A 17,870-nucleotide genomic window follows, 5' to 3' on the forward strand; every position below is an offset into this window, starting at 1 on the left:
AATTAGAAGCAGGCAATTACACAGGCAGAATACTAGCCCAGCCCAGCACTTAAAACACTGCAAACAGCACTGCAGTATGTTTCTCTCAAGAGACACTGCAAGACAGGAGTAAGCTATTAGAAGTGAAAACTGAAAAAGCTGCACTCAGACCAAACATGATAGGGGCTGCCATAGCTGTTATAAGGAGACATAGGAGACTTGCTGAGGGTGGTGAAAATGCAAATGCTGCCAGACAACCCACAGTGAGGAGACGGAGAAGAGTGTACAGGCCCAGGGTCCCTACCAGGGGTTACATGAGCTGGAGATAGTGGAGCGCTATAGAGTGGACAGAGACCTCCTGCAGCAAATTGTTGAGCTGTGCAGGCCACGCCTCACACACAGAACCAACAGAGGAGAACCCATCCCAGTGGAAACCAAGGTATGTGTTGGCCTAAGAATACTAGCAACAGGTACCTTCCAGAGACCAACTGGTGATATGATGGGGATATCACAGGCATCAGCTTCCAGAGTACTGCACCAGTTCCTGAATGCCATGTCAGCACATGTCGGTGAGCATGTATATTTCCCCAATTCCCGTGAGGTATTGGCCAGCAATATGCATCTCTTCCAGCAAATAGCGGAATACCCTGAGGTAGTGGGTGCAATAGACTGCACGCACATACGCATCAAAGCACCAGCCGGTGAGTGGGGTAGGGCCTACATTAACCACAATGGCTTCCCCTCCATCAACTGCCAGGTCGTGTGTGATGCCCAGGGCATAATAATGAATGTGTGTGCTGGCTGCCCTGGAAGCTACCATGATTCCCATATCTGGCATTTGACGCAGCTGTACCAGACATTTGCCAGTGGGGACATCCCACATGGTCACTTAGTGTGGGATGCCGGATATGCACTGGAGCCGTGGCTGATGACACCCATCAGAAACGCACACACACCTGAACAAGAACGCCATAATGAGGCACACGCACAAACACGAAATGTAATAGAGCATGTGTTTGGGCTGCTCAAGTCACGGTTCCGGTGCCTGGACACATCTGGTGGAGCCTTGCAGTACTCACCAACTACATGTACCCAAATTGTCATGGTATGTGCTATGCTAGATAATATGATTCTGCAAAAACAGCTGCAGCAGGACCAGCATAGGGCCGGGACAAACAGCCCCCCACCATTGCCAAGGCCATCACAGGCAGAGCGTGACTCGGAGGAGGAACAACCTGAGCCTGTCCCAGTAGGCAGAAGGAGGTGTGCCCAGTATGCCCTGGCCTTGGCAAAGAGGCAACACATAGCACATACACTGGCTCAGTAGGAACCCTGGGAATAATACCTCTCTCTGACTCACTCATATAGTAACAGGGATGCCTAACATGACACAACCTGCTTTCAGACATGTACAGGGAGTGTAGTATGTGCATCCGACATAGGCAGCCCTGCAGCACCACCTGAGGCATGATTGCCATGTGTTAAGCAATGTAACACCATTTAGTATATGCAAACATGAAGACCCTGCCTAACATCTCACCCTCACCAAGCATGATGCCACACTATGAAGACAACAAGATCAAGTACAATAATTGGCTGAAGTATTGCTGTTAGCAAAGGGGAACAAATGGCTGACAGCCTGGGATGACATGCTGAGCAAGACATGCTAGGGATGGCATGCACCCAGCACACCTGGCTGTGTGGATACTGGCAAAGGCTGTTGTCACCCCCCAATGTGCCTTGAATAGGTAAGGCTGGAAACACAAACCCACCACCATAGGTAGTACAAGGGATAACAACCTGGACGTAATGCTACCCAATGCCAGAAATCTGACCTGCAAGGTGCATGCAGACCAAACCCACCACAGCATGGAGAATGGTAATATCTGTTCTGTAACAGAAACCTGGGTCAAGGCCCAGAAGAGCACCCTAATACTACCAGGTTATGCCTTATACCATGCTCTACAGCTCCAAAACATGGAAAACACTACAATAGGAGTGTGGCTATCAGTAATTGTCAAGGATAACCACACCCCCAGGTTGGTACCACAGCAAGAAGCAGCATGGACTATCCACGGGCAAGTAACAGTGGCTCAAACTGCGTCCCTGTTTGCAGCCTGCTACAGACCACCCTCACAAACCCAGGAACCCCAGCCAGCCTTCCAGAAGACACTGCAGAGTATGAATGTCTCAACAAATACCAAACAAGGCACACACAAAGTTGACATAGGTGGCAATCCATTATGTACGGAAGAAGTAATCAGGGACCTAGGGACACAAGTGGACGGTAACCTGTCATGTGACACTCACATTGCCAAGGTGGCCAGGAAGACCTGCTATATTACCCACCTTAATATGAAAGGATGCACATGTAGATCGAGAGGTCACTGTGCCCCCATACTCCTCCCTTATCAGGCCCATACTTGAGAACAATGCCCCAGTTCGGATGTACCTTACCTGACACCTGCAGCAGTTAGAAAGACCCCAAATGTACCTCACCAAGAGGATAAAAGGGTCCAAACATTTGTCATCTGCTGCCTGGCTGAAGAAACCACAGCCCAATTCACATGCATAATGCCCAGTCAGAGGCGATGTATGCCTGATGTACAAGGCCATGTCCAATCCAGAATGAATGGACATGCTCCACTGCAGAAACTCCAAATCCAGCAGAGACACCACAGTGAGATATCTGAACCTCCACACACAGATAAATAGGATGTGCTGGAGGGACAGATCCATAACCCAGAGGCTCCTTACACTCTGGAACAGAATCCCAGTCCATGATAGGCTGAGCTCCACACTCATACTCAACAAGAGAAATCCGGTTAAGTGCATGGGAGATAGTAGGTGTACACTGGGGGCCATCCCTGTGTCACATCTAGTAAAGTAAACCCTAAATGGGTATAAGATGCACATTGCAAGGGGTGTCAAAAGTCACACACAGTCTGTCTATACTCAAACATGGCCAGGGGAGATAGCCTAGTATGAACCTATGATGATACAAATTGTGCAGGACACAAAGGATAATCGCACAGCTGTCCTAACTGATGGTAGGAACCATGGTGATAATCCACAGATATGCTCTGCAGTACTCAAATATCACAAACAATACACCAAACCCACACACATTGCCAACATCCAACTAACAGATTCTTTGCAAACTCCCCACCACCACCAAACTGCCAAATATCTATCACAGCAGAGTGCTGGCCCCCTGACATTGCAGATGCTGAGGTAACAGCCAGCATATACAAAGCACACCACACAGCATCAATGGTACCAGATGGTGTCCTTGGTTGTGTCCAACAAGTACTGTAAGAAGAATGGAACACCAAATAGCACTACTGCGCACTCACAGTCTTACCACAGGATATGTACCCAAAGAGCAGTGTACAGCAACAGTGGTCCCTCACCACAAAGGTGGTGCCTGAATGGATACTGCAAACTATCACCCCTCAACCCCGACTATCTAGGTTGGCAAAGTAATGGAGAGGATGATCATGGATCCCAGGAATAATGAGACTGGGTACCGACAGACATTGGACCCTACCTAGTGTGGCTTTCATAGGGCAGATCCTGCCCCTTAAACATGTCTGACTCATGTGAAACACGCACCAAGGCCATTGATGAGGGGAATGTGATTCACACAGCTTATCTGGACCTTGCTAAACCCTTCCATACAATACCCCAGTTGTGCAGTACAGATAAGCTCACCAGCCTAACTATAAACCCCTATCCAAGTAGATGGGTTGCAAACCAGGTCAAGGACAGAACTGACCTGATCAGACATGCTGCAGCCATGTCACACTACAAACCAGGTGCAACTGGCATCCCACAAGGCATGGTCCTGAAACCTCTCTTGTATGCTATATATGTCACATAGGTACAGGCCAACATGGAAGGACTCTGTCTGAACAGGTTCGCAGATGACTACAAACTGCCCACCATATCGGACCCTTCAGCTGACACAAGCATCCTACAAAAGGCACACATAGAAAAAGACAAGTGGTGCCACAGCCATGTCAACCAGCTAAATGCAGAATAGTGTATAGTCATCCCCTGTGGAAACACAGTACGTGGCCACAAATTACCACATAGGTGTTAACCCATTAAGTACATCAGGAGCAATAAGAGACCTGGGGACACAAGGTGATAAATATCCTGCATGTGACAACCATGTGTCTGTAGTGGTTACAGAAACATACCATGTACCCACCTAATCATGAAGGTAAGCGCAGCTAGGTCAGGGTAGGTCATTGTGCCTCTCCAGTCATCCATCAGCAGCCTCACAATTGCACACAATGGCCCTTGTGGGATGTACCGTAGCAGACACCTGCATCAACTGGAAAGACCCCACAAATACTCCACCAGGAGGATCTCAGAGCTGTAACAGATGCCATGTGTTGCCTGGTTAAACAAATTGCAGCTCCACATAGTGCCACACTGCCTGGCTGGAGGTGATCTGTGCCTGATGTATAAAGCCATGACCAAGCTGGAATCAATGGACATTTGGCACCATGTAAAATCTGAATGCTGGTGACCTATGCAGATGACAGGCCTGAACCCCAGTACAGACATAAACAGGACATGCTGTACCGATTGGTCCATAACCCAGAAGCTCACTCCACTCATGACTAAACTCCCAGTACAGGTTATCCAGGGAGTCCCCCATTGACTGTCATCCAGAGGAATCATGATGACTGGATGGGAGATGGTAGGTGTACCCTGGATATCACCTGTAAGTCACGGGTAGACAGAGGCACAGCACACTAACCTTGACATATGTCATGGCAAACACCAGTAAATATGTTTGTTGAAGGACAAACACTCTCTGACTAGCATTACAAATGGCCTAGGGCACATGGCCGTTGTTTGTCACTGTCCGCACAAGTTGTGGAATACATTGGCTTCGTGAATCCTGCCCATTAACAATGTTGGACAATCTTGTTCTATGTTGTCCATATCTGAACAAAATGCAACATGGTCATATCTGCACAACTGGCCCTCAACCAGTCTGGTGTGCTCACTATAAATATTACAGGCAGTGATAGGACTGAAACCGATGATACTGTCCACCACAGTGAAAGTACTGAACCAGTACACTATACGACAATACACTGTTTGGTCAGTATGAAAGGATGTTGACAACTGTATGCAAACTATCCCATGGCAAACCTGCAGGCACAGCATAATGCCTGTTAGGTTCAGACACAAAGCAGTTGGGCAGTAAGAACACAACCTGACGTCCAACACTCAACTGTACATGTGAAATATAGATGACGTCCACACACAAACACAAATGTGGTGGACCATAGATCCCAACATATGGAAAGTTCACACTGGGCATGCTCGCACACTTAAATAAATGAGACGTGTCAGTCAAGAAGCCATAGAAACTGTGAACTGGGCATGCTCACACACTTAGTTCCATGTCACAGTTCAGCAGTCGCACACACATATCTGGCATTTGTATGTGTTAACACAGGAACCTCCCACAATACAGAAATCTGCCCAGTGCACACAGTGAAATTACAACAGAGACATAAGTAAAGTACTGGATCCCACTCATATGCAAACATCTTCCACAGTACACAAGTTGTTCATAGAGATGGGGAAAGCTATGGCAAAAAAGACCCACAAACAGTATATGAGCAACACATACTTGCATCTGACAGGTAAACATATGGCCGTAGAGTGCAATACTAGGCTGTTGTCCCTAGGGAATACAGAAGGCTATTCAGTGTATTTGGCGTCTGCCTCCGCAGTACAGTAGGTCACTGTGCCTCTGCAAAGTCAATGCATATATATGCTCTCCCCCTTACTGATGGATAGTAACAGATGTACATACCTCTTCATAAATAATGATGTCAGCACACTATACATATGTCAGGAGCACAAATGATACCCAGTAATTTGAATAGCGCGCTCAGCTACTGCGTCTCTCACAAGTGTCATAACATAGGTAGGGGTTTGAATCCTGCAAGTGCTCAATGTGTGTGTGAATGTCTGGGGGGAGTAGTGTGTGTGCAATTCTATGTGTAAGAGAAATGTCCCTTTTGGCAACTAGTACAACACAACACATGCTGCATATCCCACTGTCTAAACACTGATGATGTCAGCACCCTATAAGTACAGCAGGAGAAAGCAAGCCTCCCAGTAATGCAAATAGCGCGCTCTGCTACTGCGTCTCTCACAAGTGTCATAACATAGTTAGGTAGGGGTTTGAATCCTGCAAGTGCTCAGTGTGTGTGTGTGAATGTGTGGGGGGAGTAGTGTGTGCGCAATTCTATGTGCAAGAGAAATGTCCCTTTTGGCAACTAGTACAACACAACACATGCTGCATATTCCACTGTCTAAACACTGATGATGTCAGCACCCTATAAGTACAGCAGGAGAAAGCAAGCCCCCCAGTAATGCAAATAGCGCGCTCTGCTACTGCGTCTCTCACAAGTGTCATAACATAGTTAGGTAGCGGTTTGAATCCTGCAAGTGCTCAGTGTGTGTGTGAATGTGTGGGGGTTGTAGTGTGTGTGCAATTCTATGTGAAAGAGAAATGTCCCTTTTGGCAACTAGTACAACACAACACATGCTGCATATTCCACTGTCTAAACACTGATGATGTCAGCACCCTATAAGTACAGCAGGAGAAAGCAAGCCTCCCAGTAATGCAAATAGCACGCTCTGCTACTGCGTCTCTCACAAGTGTCATAATATAGTTAGGTAGGGGTTTGAATCCTGCAAGTGCTCAGTGTGTGTGTGAATGTGTGGGGGGGAGTAGTGTGTGTGCAGTTCTGTGTGTAAGAGAAATGTCCCTTTTGGCAACTAGTACAACACAACACATGCTGCATATTCCATTGTCTAAACACTGATGATGTCAGCACCCTATAAGTACAGCAGGAGAAAGCAAGCCTCCCAGTAATGCAAATAGCGTGCTCTGCTACTGCGTCTCTCACAAGTGTCATAACACAGTTAGGTAGGGGTTTGTATCCTACAAATGCCATGTGTGTATTTGTCACACAGTTTGTCCATGTGTGTGGGGTGTTGTTCCCAATATTGCATGACATACATTATATCAGTAATGTCAGTGCACACATGATGTATGTGTGTGCCTCATACACATATGTACCTGTGACCTTCAATAGGTCCCATGTCCGAAGCCTGCCTCATGTGAATACATGGAATTTGCATTAGACAACTGTATGACTGTGGTGTTCTGTGTAGGGGCTGCATGTGGTATGTGAATATACAGTGTGAGTTGTATATGGTGTCATCCTACCAGCGAGGGATATACGACTGGTCTGGAGCATATAGTCCACATGTTGTTGATGAACAGGTGCAGCATGTTTTCACCTCTTGTGGAAGTGGTAACAAGTTGTTCCATAGCAATGCAGTGAATGAATGCTGGGAACCTTTCAGCTAGGGTCTTGGAGCTAGAGTAATGCTCACACTCTGTTTGGGTAGTTGCAGTCCACCCATATAATGGTGTTTGTAGAGACCGTCATATTCCCAGTGTTGTCAGGAAGGCCAAGTGGGTTTCCTGGGTATGGGAGGGTGGTGTGTGCCAGGCTATGAACCTGAAGGCAGTCTAACCTACTGTTAGTTGCACATGGATAGGCTCTGATGCTTTGTGCTGTGCCACCAACCTAGGGGTGTGTGTATCTGTGGTGCCTTTGGATACATCCCCCTGTTCTGGTTTGGTGCATGTTTAGGGGACGACAAGCATGGTATGAGGTATGACCTGGCAGTGCTGGGGTGCACCTGGGAGCCTTGTACCAGGAGTCTGTTACTGCACGGATATTGTTGTTCCCCATGCTAAGGACAGTTTCCACTGCATGCATCTTGAGGTTTACACTGCTGGCGTTGAGTAGCATTACTATTAGTGTCCTATCCCGTGTGATACCTGTGTAGGTGGCTATGTAATTTCAGCCTTGCATAAAAAGGCACTATGTGTGTAGCAAGAGCCTCTGCCAATATACAACGGCCCATGGGTGACAGGTGCAAGCTGTCCCTAGCAAAGCAGCGTGGCTTGTCTAGCATGTAATCCCACGCTGACAGGCATTGGATCCCCTTTGAATGTCACCGAAACATAAGGTAATAGTAGAAATTGATCATCCTGTCTACATATTGTGGCAGCATTCTTGGTGCGGGTAAGATGCTACTCAAGGCCAGGGTCATACCAGCCTGTGCCACATGCTCAGAGAGCCCCTCTATGTCCCCTAATATGTAGTCCAGGGAGGTACGTCACAGGTCATTCACACTGGCACGGACAATGACAGTCATATTTGTACATGCCTTAGAGTGACCTGTATGCTTGTGTTATGTGGTGGATCATAGTGCCCGACGGGCATCTCACCATGACCTTCACCTTGTTCAGCCTGGTGAGTAGGACCTCAGTGTACCTGATGATAGAGGTACCTATTACAACTGTAGCAGGTGTGTTGTTAAGCCATATGGGCTGTGACTGTTTGGCACACAGGCTTTGTGAGCTATGTGTTGCACGTGCTCTGTTCTGGCATAACGTTTGCTTGTGTGTCTGCTTCGCAGGTGTCTGCTGCTCAGGCGGGATGCTATTCTGAGACTCCAAGAATGTTCCTGTGTATTTCTGTGTTTGAATTGCTGTCGTGGCAGGTCTATGTGAGACTGGTATTGTATTCACTGTAGTATCCCACTCCACCTGTCAGGGTATGCCAGTACTGAGTTGAGAGCTTAGCCCCCAGTTTGGCTATGTGGTTGCATCTCTCACATGTGTTGTAAGTTTATGGGAAGGGGAGAGGGTTGTCTGTGTACATGAAGCAGCTGTAACATTGCCACATGACTCACAGATTCACCAACTGGACCAGAGAGGAGATTGACAAGTGACCTTTGCACGTGCTACCATAGCATTGTGTATCCCATAATAATTAACAACACATAGGGCCAATGGGGACAAGGTACTCAAGGTGAGTATGTGAGGGTGTAGTGCTCCTGATTTGTTAGTGCTGGCATATATAAATGCTTTCGTGAGCAAATGCGAGGTAAGTTGTATGCAATGTGTTACAGGCAACTTACATGCAAACAGGACAAACAGTGACGTTCTGTCAAGTGAGACATGGACATCAGTACAGTAAGCAATACAGATGTCACTAGGGATCCATAGAGGCACTGTAAATCTGCATTGCAGGTGGAATCAGTGTTTCAGGGACATAACAATCAAACATGCATACAAACAAAGCTACACTCAGCAGGCCTGGATCTAGACTATGTGACAACAAACAAGGTGTACGACTTCCAGTATGTAACAGTGCATATATGCAGGCACTATAAGCCTGTACCCAGACATTCACAGGTCAGATGGGCTGGGTCCAGCCCCACCACCCAGAAGTGTACAGACCATGTACCTTCGTAATGTAGAATAACTGGCCTGAAACCCAAGTGCTCATACCTGAACTAATACACATTTGGAATAACAGACACTGAGCCCTCACTCAGCAGTTCCAAACTTAGTAGGATGTATGCTACCTGTCCTGGCACCACAGTATCCTTGACATGTATGGAGACTTTCCCTCCTGAGATAGTTAGTTTTGTGTTTCGGGGCTGTCATGCATGGTATGAGGTGTGACCTTGTAGTGCTAGGGTGCTCTTGTGAGTCTTGAACCTGTTGTGTTTTACTGCACAGATATCAATATCCTCAAACATTCTCATTGCAGAGTAGTGTGTGGACAGCATGCAACTTGCAGTTGACATGTCCATCATTGAGTATCAATACTTACATTTCCTTATCCCCTGTGCTACCTGTGTAGGTGGCCATCTGTTGACAGCCTCACCACCAGTATGCAAAGATGTGCAGACATTACACTATGGTAATTACTATGGGTGTACAAAACAATACAATAACATTCATACTGTAACTGCATCAGGCATGCTGGGATATACCCACAATGATATCATTACACTGTACTGTTGACAACATGATACTATTACTACACTTCTATGTAGTCACCCTGTGCATCAGTACCATGTTAACCTGTTCCTGCACCGATGTTACAGATTGCAGGAGGTGGCACAGTTTCATCATATGCACAGGGTGTGTACTTGGTATGCCTGAGTCTGCCACTAATACAATCAATTGACATGTGTGTGTGTGTGTGTGTTGGTGAGGGACAGCAGTACAAGATGGGGCAATGTTGATGCAGTGTGTGCGTGTATGCGGTAGCCCTAGGTGTTATCAATTTGCATGTGTGTATGCATGCACACAGTTCCACCTCATGGCTGCCATATACAGGTGTTTGTGGACAGCCACAGACTGTACCTGCCAGGTCATACAGATCACCGCCTCTGGCCACGGACACGGTACCTGTGCCGGGCAGGGGTGCTACGGACTGTATCAGGTACTAAGCCAGACTGGGTACTGTCATCAGAAGCAGGTGGTTGGTGACTGGAGACAGGTCCCTGTTGGGACTGTCCAGAGCCACGTGCACGTGGTCTCCTGGGGTGGTCTGATGACAGCACAGACCCAGCATTGCTAGGGCTGCTGCTGGCACTATGGGAGCGGCCGCGGGCCTGTTGTCATCTGCGACGGCTGCCAGCTGCTGCTGCTGGCATACGGCCACGTCGACACCTCAACCGTCCACCATCGCCCTGGCTCATGGACATGTAGTTGTGGAACAGATGTAATGTGTCCCCCCAATGTCTGTCAATGACCTCGATGAAGTTACGGATGGCAGCCGCAACATCACGCATACTGTCATTCATAGCTGTGCAACATGCTCTCAGCTCCCTCAGACCCTGTCTGGTGTACCGTTCCATACGTGACTGTGCCTGCATTACAGCCCGAAACATAGCTGAGGTTGAAAGACCTCTGTGGGCACGTCTGACAGGGGCGGTTCGCCCACGGATGCTCCCACGAGAACCCCTGGACATCTGCCTGTGTGGTACCATGTCAGGACCCTGGCCATGGCTGCTGTGTGGGGATGCATGTGCCACCGATACCACATTACCCTGGTCAATGCCCACTGTATTCTGTCCATCACCTAGGGACATTGGTGACAAAGGATGTATTGGCAGGATGACTGTGCGCATTGATGGGGTCAACAGCTGTGTACTGTCAATTGGCTGACCAACGACGGTCCCTGGCACACCTTCCTGTGCCATTACACAGGTATCATCATTATCACTATCCACGGCAGTTGATTCAGGTTCCCTGCTGCACAACACCAGAGCAGCACCAGAACCTGTGGGAGTAAGACAGGAAACACAGTTTACAATGTGTACACAATGTCACCACTGATACACACATGCACACAGGGCACATGCACACTCCTCAGTATATGAGATATAAACACACAGACACAAACACACCTGCAATCAAACACATAGCACTACTGCTTCAGCCTATTATTACCATTAGTATCAAGAGTATTGAAGGTATTGTTATTACACACTCACCCGCATGGATAGGCTGCCTTGCTGTTACACCAGAGGGACCTGCAGAAATGAGACACTTATTGTCAGTGGGCACAACTGTGCCTTTGATACTGTGAGTATGATACAGTTCAGTAGTGCAATAGTTGGCTTCCACATGTCTACTGCTGATATTGAGAATATCACTCTTGCATAATAATTACCAAGATAACGGCTACAAAGCGAGGACACACCTCACACATGCATAAACTAACAGTGTACAGAACAGTCAACTATACACATGGCATGATGTTCTTCATCTCACATTGCTGCAGTCCTTACACTTGGGTAGTCCGCTGTCCTCGGTCGGCCCGAATATCAAAGTATAAGGCTGACGCCGGTCAAGGCACATTTGACTGACATCAGGACGTCAGGGTACAAATGCGCATGACCGACGTCATATCCTCAGTCTTTTTTGCCGCATGGTCCGATGCAGAAGCAGCGTTGCAAGTGCCGTTCGTTCTGAAATTTTTCAAATTCGGAGTTTCAGACCGAGTCAAAGTTGGCTAAGTACCCGGGGAATATTTTAGTTTTTCTTGCCTCAGTGGTTTACCGGATGTCAGAAAAAGTGAATAACTGTATTTCTTGTGGGAAACAGATACGCATAGAGATTATCATACTTTGTGTATTCCTTGTTTAGGGCCTGAGCACGACGCGTTGTTGGGTGTCGCTCTTGTGCTAGATTCAATAAGCGCACTATAAAGAGAAGGTTAGATTGTGCCAGGTTAGTCTTCGGAAGCGGTGCAATTATAAAATGCCGCCGGATGCTCCGCCCGCTTCTTCAAGAAGCGCAAGGACAAAGCAGTGAAGCCTAGGCTAGAAGAACCGTGCCCGGACGCCGGTTCTTTAGAGGTGTCGGTGGAGCCGGCGGTTCCGCCGGAGGTTTCTTTGGAGTCCCAGGGAGAGACTTTGTTATTGCAGGATGTGGCCTCTCAGGAGGCAGGTCAGGCTGAAGGGGCTTCTCAGGTTACTATACTCCCCTCCCTTCCTAGGGTGGTTAGGCCCTCTCCTTCTGTTTCCAAGGCTTCCCCCAGAGGCAGGCCAGGTTTACCTTCAGTTGGTGTCACCCCTAGTTCCTCAGGGACTGTGCCCAAGAAGCATATGCTTAAAATGGCAGAAGATTTGATTACCTTGATTAGAGGTTCTTTGCCCCCTCCTGATAAGAGACCTAGGGTGGAACCTGAGCTAGGGAGTTTTGAGCAGGCTTCGGATGTTTCAGAGTCTTCGGCTGAAGACTTGCAGGAGTATTCTCCTTATTCTGATTCTGATGTGGATGATTCTACTCCTTCTGCTTCTCCTCCTGAGGATTTTTCTTTTTCAGAGACTCTTCATTCCATGAGGGAGCATTTTAAGTGGGAAGGTCAGGACTTCTCTGATTCCAGGAAAAGGCTTAGGGAATTTTTGTTTTTACCCCAGCATAGGCCTTTGGCTATACCTCCTGTTCTGGATGTGGTGGAAGATGTTTTTGCAGAGGCTTCTCTTAATCCTGATTCTTTGCCACCTGCTCCGGTTAAACCGGATAGGTATTACAGGGTGCCTGAAGCTCATAAGTATCTTTTTAAGAGTCCCAGGGCAGACCCAGAAACTGTTAGCCAAGGGCCTAAAGGTGTTAAGGCTTCTGTTGTCAAAAATCTGGTTCCTCCAGATAAAGAGGCCAGGGCTTTGGATAGATGGGGTAAGAAAGTTTATACTTCCTCCACCCTAGCTATGAGGGCTTTGAATTGCCAGTTTCACATGTTGAAATACCAAAACTATCTCCTTTCACAATTGAAGTCTAAGGTAGATGCTCTGGCGGAAGGTATTGAGTGTAAAGAGTTACAAGATTTAGTACATGTTTCTGAACAGGTGGGTAAGCATTCTTTGCAATGTGGTTTTGATGCTGTACAGGCCTCGTCTAGGGTGGCTGCCACTGGGTCAGTTCTTCGCAGGCACGCCTGGTTGAGGGATCAGAATTTATCTGACCATGTTAAGACAAGGATTTTAGATGCTCCTTTGCAATCTGATGTGTTGTTTGGTTCTCCTGTTGAGGCAGTCTTAAAGAAAATGGAAGACAAGGCTAAGTCTATGCAGACTGTTAAAGATTTTTGCAGGTTCAGCCTCCAAGTTTAGTAGAAATTGGCCTACCAAGGGGTGGACGTATCCTTCTTATGATTCCCAGTCTAGGGTAGGTCTAGGCGTGGTAGGGGCAGAGCTCAGGGCTCTTTCAGGCCTAGAACAGGGAGTTCACCTGCACAGTCTTTGGGTGAGGGCAGGGGTCAGTCCTTTCGTAAACAGACCCAATGACTTACCTTTTCAGCTGCCAGAGCCTTCTCGTCTGGCAGCACCTTTGGGAGGAAGGTTGGCACTCTTCAAGGAAAATTGGAGTTTAATTACCCAAGACAGATGGGTATTGGATATCATACACCACGGTTACAGGTTTTATTTCCATACCTTGCCTCCTTTCAAGGGCATGCCAGACGTTCCTCCTCAGCAAAGAATAGAGGCTCACAAACAAATTTCTCTGTTACTTCAAATAGGGGCCATACAGCCGGTCCCTATGCCAGAAGTGGGCCTAGGATTTTATTCTCGCCTGTTCCTAGTACCAAAGAAAGGGAACACGTGGAGACCAATTTTGGATTTATCTACCCTCAACACTTATCTGGACATTCCCAAGTTCAAAATGTTGACGTTACAACAGCTTTTACCTCTGCTGGGCAAAGATCATTGGATGGTAACTTTAGATCTCAAGGAGGCTTACCTTCATGTTCCTATCAGACTGAGTTGCAGGAAGTATCTGCGTTTTCGGCTGGGACTTCTCATTATCAGTTCTCTGCATTGCCCTTTGGCTTATCTACTGCGCCCAGAGTGTTCACGAAAGTTCTGGCTCCAGTGATAGCTTTCCTCAGGCTAAAAGGAATACAGATCTATCCTTATTTGGACGATTGCCTGATTCTGGCTCAAGGAAGGGACAAGCTTCTTCATCATTTGGAATATGTGATAGCAGTGCTAAGATGCCTGGGGTATTCTGTGAATGAAATAAAGTCCAGTCTAGTACCCTCTCAGGACATGTGCTTTCTGGGTGTAAGACTGAATACAGCATCCCAGATGGCCTTTTTGACCCCGGACAAACAAAAGAATCTTTCCCTTTACTTTCATCAATTGTCTCATCAGTCCAGGCTGACTGCAAGGACAGTCCTTCAAGCCTTGGGGTTCATGGCATCTTGTATTCTGGTGCTTCCCAATGCCAAACTGCATATGAGGAAGTTACAATGGTATCTCAAAAATGTATGGACACAGCACTGCCAGGATCTGGACACTGTCATTCAAATAATACCTTGCATTCAAAAGGAATTGTTGTGGTGGGCTCAGGAATGTCACCTAAACAAGGGACTCTCTGTGACCCGCCAGAGGCGAGTCAGATTCTAACGACAGATGCCTCAGACAAAGCTTGGGAGCTCATCTGAATGGAAAGTGGATACAAGACAAGTGGCCTGCCAGACTACAACATCTACATATCAACCTGAAGGAGATGTTAGCAGTCCAGTTTGCATTACTAGCTTTCAAGGATTTACTTCTTCCAGGGCAGGTGTTGATTCTAACAGACAACACAACTGTCATGTGGTACATCAACAAGCAAGGGGGAACACATTCTTATCCTCTATGCAGGCAAGCAATGATTTTGTGGGAGACTGCTCTCAGTTTACAGCTAAATCTTCAGGCAAGGTTTCTGCCGGAGCACAGAACTCCTTAGCAGATGTGTTGAGCAGGAATTATGGATCCCCACAGTGGAAATTGGATCCTCATGTATTTCAGAAATTGACAGTGTCATGGGAACTCCAGACATAGATCTGTTCGCTTCTCCACTAAACCACCAGCTGCCAAAGTTTTGCACGAAAAGGTTTCATCCCACAGCTTGGAAAGTGGATGCTCTTTCTTTCAATTGGAGCAATCTTCATGTGTATGCCTTCCCACCTCTGCCTCTCCTCCCAAAGGTACTACTAAAGGCCAGACAGGACAAGCCAAGGATGATTTTGATAGCTCCAGATTGGCCTCGACAGCATTGGTACCCATTACTCAGAAGCCTGGTACGGGAGCCTCCATGGCCTTTGCCTTCGATTCCACACCTGTTGTCTCAGGAGGACAGTCATTTGCTCAATGTCAAGCTTCACTCTCTTCATCTAACAGCCTGGCATATTCTGTTTTGAACCATAGTGGGTCTCAACTTCCACAGCAAGTTTTGAATGTTATTTTGGAAGCTAGAAGGCCTAGTACAAGGAAAGTGTACGCAGATAAATGGAAGAGATTTTTATTTTGGAGTGCAGCAAAGGATTTTGATGTTTCTGAGCCTAATTTAAGTGTGGCTCTTCAATATCTTACTGAGTTACTGGACAAAGGTTTGTCCTTTTCTTCTATTAAGGTTCATGCTGCAGCAATTTCGGCTCACTACGATTGTGACCCACCATTGTTTTCTCATCCTTTGTTCAAGCAATTTCTTAGAGGGGCAAAGAATATAAGACGCCCGTAGAGCTCCTACTCCTGCTTGGGATCTCAATTTTGTGTTGGAGAAACTTACTCTACAACCTTTTGAGCCTGCAGCTACTACTGAGTTGAAATATTTATCATGGAAGACTGCTTTTTTGTTGGCCATTACCTCTGCAAGAAGGGTTTCTGAGTTGCAGGCCCTTATGGCAGTTGAGCCTTTCTTAATTTTTCATAAGGATAGGGTATCTTCATTACTAATCCTTCCTTTATGCCTAAAGTGGTTTCTAGTGTGGCTTTAAACCAAACTATTCATTTGCCAACTTTTTATGCAAACCCCCAAAGTAAAGGGGAAAAGATTTTGCACACTTTAGATGTACACAGGCAGTTACGATATTATTTGGACAGAACTAAAGGGTTCAGGCAGTCTCAGCAGTTATGTTTCCTTTGCTTTGAGTTCTCAGGGCAAGCCTGTGTCAAAACAAACTATTTCTAAGTGGATTGGGTTTTGCATTGCTTTCTGTTATTCCCATCATGGCAAGGAGATTCCAGCTGGGATTAGGCCTCATTCCACTAGGGCTACTGCCACTTCGACAGCTTTTTTAAGGGGGGTGGCAACTAAAGATATTTTGGAGGCAGCTACTTGGAGTTCAGTGCATACTTTCTCTAGGCATTATCACCTTCCACTTTATTCTAAATCTAGGGCTGGTTTTGCCACTGCTATTTTGCAGGGCATTTTGGCAGCTCCTTCTTCCTTATAGTTTTGCCATCCTCCTTACCTCTGCTTTGGGATTCTACCCAAGTGTAAGGACTGCAGCAATGTGAGATGAAGAACATAGTACAGTTTTGTACCTACCATAAATGTAGATGTTCAAGATCCACATTGCTGCAGTCCAACTCTCCTCCTTCCCCTCTGTAGTTAGAGGCGGTTGTGTGGATTGGGTTGTCAATATGGTGTATATTGTATATATTGTACATATTTTTAGTGCAAGGGTGGTTGGTTGGTTGTTTGCTGTCTTTTGGTTTTTGACCTTTCTTTTTAGGGTCTTCTGACATCTGGGGCAAGAAAAGACTGAGGATATGACGTCGGTCATGCGCATTTGTACCCTGACGTCCTGATGTCAGTCAAATGCGCCTTGACCGGCGTCAGCCTTATACTTTGATATTCGGGCCGACCGAGGACAGCGGACTACCCAAGTGTAAGGACTGCAGCAATGTGGATCTTCGAACATCTACATTTATGGTAGGTACAAAACTGTACTTTACCTGCACGCTCCGTGTCCTGCTCCTGGGTGGCTCCAGCCTCCATCATTACGCATGTATGCTACTGCTGTTGTTGCTGTTGGGCTGGAGCCACAACACTTAGGAGTAGTCCCTCCAGTCTGATGAGGGGTGGATGTCTAGCCACCCCACCACCTGTAGCAAGCTGTTGCCTGTAGATATCCGACGCACACTGACGGATATTTCTAATTAAATCACTGCAGTGATGGCGTACCTGCTCATATGTCCGGTTATGTGTGCCTATGTCATTTACCCGACGGACCAGGGCTTGCTACAGTGCAGCCCTCTCCTGCTGGTTCTGGCTGGTGCAGGAAAAAGAGTATTGCGAAATCCCGCACCAGGCTCTGGTGTATCTCTTCCTCCTCCGCAGCGGAGTACACAGGGTTTTGCTGGTGAACCATAGCCCTGAAAAGGAGAAGGAAAATATGTCAGCAAAATATGGCATACATAATACACATAATACTCGACTGCAGTGATATAACTTAAGCACCATATATAGCATCTGTCTGTCTATTGGGGGATACACATGTAAATGACCAGATATCAGTGCTCAGCCGACAACTGTGCAACAGTACCTGGCACACTCCATATGACAGACTAGTATACTCCAGCAGTCAGCACACTGGTTCAGGTCCAATGCACAACCTCACACTGGGGGTTTGTATCAAGGTACTGTATGGGGAACATTATCAACCCATGCACTGCATGCAATG

The 17,870-nt window shown here is 47.0% G+C and overlaps 1 protein-coding gene across 1 annotated transcript in view; it reads left to right on the forward strand.

Annotated features, from left to right (window-relative positions):
* KPTN (kaptin, actin binding protein) overlaps positions 1–17,870 on the forward strand; it is a 1,335,927-nt gene that overhangs the window by 904,200 nt on the left and 413,857 nt on the right. The window lies entirely within an intron of this gene.

This window comes from Protopterus annectens, chromosome 1.part0 (assembly GCF_019279795.1).
Source record: "Protopterus annectens isolate FY-2018-M chromosome 1.part0, PAN1.0, whole genome shotgun sequence".
NCBI classification, from domain to species: Eukaryota; Metazoa; Chordata; order Ceratodontiformes; family Protopteridae; genus Protopterus; species Protopterus annectens.